General features: G+C 40.3%; 1 non-coding gene across 1 annotated transcript; it reads right to left on the bottom strand.

Moving 5' to 3' along the window:
• Window positions 1-256: 256 nt before the first annotated feature.
• Window positions 257-360, bottom strand: LOC112714016 (small nucleolar RNA R71). Its single transcript, XR_003158974.1, has one exon. It is a non-coding gene; the product is annotated as a small nucleolar RNA R71 (small nucleolar RNA).
• Window positions 361-4,779: the final 4,419 nt, after the last annotated feature.

Here is a 4,779-nt window from a genome sequence, read left to right on the forward strand (position 1 = left end):
AATGCAACAAAACTGCAAGTTTTATGGACTTCCATCTGAAGATCCTTATCAGTTTTTAACTGAGTTCTTGCAGATCTGTGAGACTGTAAAGACGAATGGAGTTGATCCTGAAGTCTACAGACTCATGCTTTTCCCTTTTGCTATAAGAGACAGAGCTAGAATTTGGTTGGATTCACAACCTAAGGATAGCCTGGACTCCTGGGATAAGCTGGTCACTGCCTTCTTGGATAAATTCTTTCCTCCTCAAAAGCTGAGCAAGCTGAGAGTGGATGTTCAAACCTTCAAACAAAAAGATGGTGAATCCCTCTATGAAGCTTGGGAAAGATACAAGTAGTTGACCAAAAGATGTCCATCTGACATGTTTTCAGAATGGACCCTATTAGATAAATTCTATTATGGTCTCTCTGAATTTTCGAAAATGTCATTGGACCATTCTGCAGGTGGATCTATTCACCTGAAGAAAACGCCTGAAGAGGCACAAGAACTCATTGACATGGTTGCAAATAACCAGTTCATGTATACCTCTGAGAGGAATTCTGTGAATAATGGGATACCTCAGAAGAAAGGAGTTCTTGAAATTGATGCTCTGAATGCCATATTGGCTCAGAACAAAATGTTGACTCAACAGGTCAACATAATCTCTCAAAATCTGAATGGGCTGCAACATGCATCCAACAACACTAGAGAGGCAGCTTCTGAAGAAGCTTATGATCCTGAGAACCCTGCCATGGCAGAGGTTAATTACATGGGTGAGCCTTATGGAAACACCTATAACCCATCATGGAGAAATCATCCAAATTTCTCCTGGAAGGATCAACAAAAGCCTCAACAAGGCTTTAACAATGGTGGACGCAATAGGCTGAACAATAGTAAGCCATATCCATCATCTTCTCAGCAACAGACAGAGAACTCTGAACAAAACAATTCTAATTTAGCCAATATAGTCTCTGATCTGTCAAAGGCCACTTTCAGTTTCATGAATGAAACAAGATCCTCCATTAGAAATTTGGAGGCACAAGTAGGCCAACTGAGTAAGAAAGTTATTGAAACTCCTCCCAGTGCTCTCCCAAGCAATACAGAAGAAAATCCAAAAGGAGAGTGCAAGGCCATAGATTTGATCAAAGTGGCCGAATGCACTAGGGAGGAGGAGGACGAAATTCCTAGTGAGGAAGACCTCCTGGGATGCCTGGTGCACGAAATTGCAATCACACTTTTGCAATCCCGCACAACTAACCAGCAAGTGTACTGGGTCGTCCAAGTAATACCTTGCGTGAGCAAGGGTCGATCCCACAGAGATTGTCGGCTTGAAGCAAGCTATGGTTATCTTGTAAATCTTAGTCAGGATATCAGAAATTATCAGGATTGATTGTGAAAAGCAAAAGAACATGAAATGATTACTTGTTTTGCAGTAATGGAGAATAGGTTGAGGTTTGGAGATGCTCCATCTTCTGAATCTCTGCTTTCCTACTGTCTTCTTCTTCAAACACGCAAGTCTCCTTCCATGGCAAGCTATATGTAGGGTTTCACCGTTGTCAATGGCTACCTCCCATCCTCTCAGTGAAAGCGATTGCATATGCTCTGTCACAGCATAGCGGAATTCATCTATCGGTTCTCAATCAGGCCGGAATAGAATCCAGTGATTCTTTTGCGTCTGTCACTAACGTCCCGCCTTCAGGAGTTTGAAGCATGTCACAGTCATTCAATCATTGAATCCTACTCAGAATACCACAGACAAGGTTTAGACCTTCCGGATTCTCTTGAATGCCGCCATCAATTCTAGCTTATACCACGAAGATTCCGGTTAAAGAACCCAAGAGATAACTACTTAATCTAAGGTAGAACGGAGGTGGTTGTCAGGCAAGCGTTCATAGTTGAGAATGATGATGATTGTCACGGATCATCACATTCATCCGGATTAAGAACAAGTATTATCTTAGAATGGAAGCAAGCATGATTGAATGAGAAACAGTAGTAATTGCATTAATCCATCAAGACACAGCAGAGCTCCTCACCCCCAACCATGGGGTTTAGAGACTCATGCTGTGGAAGATACACAAAGAAAGGTGTAAAGTGTCATGAGGTCATCAGGTACAGATACAATGTCAAAAGATCCTATTAATAGTAAACTAGTAGCCTAGGGTGTACAGAAATGAGTAAATGACGTAAAAATCCACTTCTGGGTCCACTTGGTGTGTGCTTGGGCTGAGCAATGAAGCATTTTCGTGTAGAGACCTTTTCTGGAGTTAAACGCCAGCTTTCATGCCAGTTTGGGCGTTTAACTCCAAGTTTTATGCCAGTTCCGGCGTTTAACGCTGGAATTTCTGAGGCTGATTTGCCACGCCGGTTTGGGCCATCAAATCTTGGGCAAAGTATGGACTATCATATATTGCTGGAAAGCCCAGGATGTCTACTTTCCAATGCCGTTAAGAGCGCGCCAATTGGGCATCTGTAGCTCTAGAAAATCCGCTTCGAGTGCAGGGAGGTCAAAATCCAACAGCATCTGCAGTCCTTTTTGGTCTCGGAATCAAATTTTTGCTCAGGACCCTCAATTTCAGCCAGAAAATACCTGAAATCACAGAAAAACACACAAACTCATAGTAAAGTCCAGAAAAGTGAATTTTAACTAAAAACTAATAAAAATATACTAAAAACTAACTAGATTATACTAAAAACATACTAAAAACAATGCCAAAAAGCATACAAATTATCCGCTCATCACAACACCAAACTTAAATTGTTGCTTGTCCCCAAGCAACTGAAAATCAAAATAGGATAAAAAGAAGAGAATATACTATAGACTCTAAAATATCAAGGAAACATAGCTCCAATTAGATGAGCGGGACTAGTAGCTTTTTGCCTCCGAACAGTTTTGGCATCTCACTCTATCCTTTGAGGTTCAGAATGATTGGCATCTATAAGAACTCAGAACTCAGATAGTGTTATTGATTCTCTTAGTTGAGCATAATGATTCTTGAACATAGCTAGTGTATGAGTCTTGGCTGTGGCCCAAAGCACTCTGTCTTCCAGTATTACCACCGGATACATACATGCCACAGACACATAATTGGGTGAACCCTTTCAGATTGTGACTCAGCTTTGCTAAAGTCCCCAATTAGAGGTGTCCAGGGTTCTTAAGCACACTCTTGTTGCCTTGGATCACAACTTTATTTCTTTCTTTTTTTCTTTTTCTTTCTTTCTTTTTTTTTCGAAATTTTTTTTCACTGCTTTTTCTTGCTTCAAGAATCAATCTGATGATTTTTTCCAGATCCTCAATAACAGTTCTCTTTCTCCTCTTCCTTTCAAGAGCCAACAATTTTAACATTCTTAAGACAACAAATTCAAAAGACATATGCACTGTTCAAGCATTCATTCAGAAAGCAAAAAGTATTGTCACCACATCAAACTAATTCAACTAGTTTCAATGATAAATTTCGAAATCCTGTACTTCTTGTTCTTTTGTGATTAAAGCATTTTTCATTTAAGAGAGGTGATGGATTCATAAGACATTCATATCTTTAAGGTATAAAATTTCAATTTTATTAAGTATGAATTAAGAACAAGACAAAAAATAGATATAAAATGAGACTAGAAAAATGAAAAATAAAAACAAAATAAAGGAAAAAAAACGCAAACATAGGCTCCTAATGATAGAGGTTTTCACAGAGTTAGGACTCAACAACCTTGATTTTGAGAAGTGGATGCTCCCTCAGCTTGAGAGGAGAACTTTTGGCGTTTCAATTCTTGGAGTTCACGCCCCTGCTTCTCTTGTTCCTTCAGCAATTTGTAGAGCATGCAGTTCTGATTCTGCTGTTCTTCCTTCAGTCGCTCCATAGTCTCTTGCAGCTTGGAGATAGATGCTTCTAGGCTGGTCCAGTAGTCAATTCTTGGGAATTCAGGGAGGAATTCCTGCGCCCTCCTCTTGATAGAGTTGTCTTGCACTTGTCCTTCCATTGACTTCTTGGTAATTGGGTGTTCAATGGGTATGAACTCATCTACTCCCATCTTCACCCCAGCCTCTTTACAGAGCAAGGAGATCAAGCTTGGGTAAGCCAATTTGGCTTCAGTGGAATTCTTATTTGCAATTGTGTAGATCTCACAAGCAATCACATGATGGACCTCCACTTCTTTTCCAAGCATAATGCAATGAATCATCACTGCTCTCTTGATGGTGACCTCAGAACGGTTGCTAGTGGGCAATATGGAACGCCCAATAAAGTCTAGCCAACCTCTTGCAATTGGCTTGAGGTCTCCCCTCTTGAGTTGGTTTGGGACACCCTTTGAATTGGTTATCCACTTAGTCCCAGGGAGGCATATGTCCTCTAGAACTTGATCCAACCCTTTATCTACTCTCACCATCCTCCTATTGAAGGAATCAGGATCATCTTGCAGTTGAGGTAGTTTGAAGATTTCTCTTATTTTGTCCAGATGGAAGTACATAACTTTCCCTCTGACCATGGTTCTGTAGGTATGGTAAGCAGTTCCAGTCATTTTCTGCTTATCTGTTAGCCACAGATTAGAGTAGAATTCCTGAACCATGTTCCTTCCAACCTTTATTTCAGGATTGGTCAGAACTTCCCAACCTCTGTTTCGAATTTGCTCTTGGATCCCCGGATATTCATCTTCTTTCAGATCAAATTTAACTTTCGGGATCACTGACCTCAGACCCATTATTTTGTGATAATGGTCTTCATGTTCTTTGGTTAAGAACTTCTCTTGATTCCAAAGATTCTTTGGATTAGTCTCTTTCTTTCCTCTTAAATTGGTTTGTTTTCCCTTAGG

Source organism: Arachis hypogaea, chromosome 9 (assembly GCF_003086295.3).
Source record: "Arachis hypogaea cultivar Tifrunner chromosome 9, arahy.Tifrunner.gnm2.J5K5, whole genome shotgun sequence".
In the NCBI taxonomy this organism is placed as follows: Eukaryota; Viridiplantae; Streptophyta; class Magnoliopsida; order Fabales; family Fabaceae; genus Arachis; species Arachis hypogaea.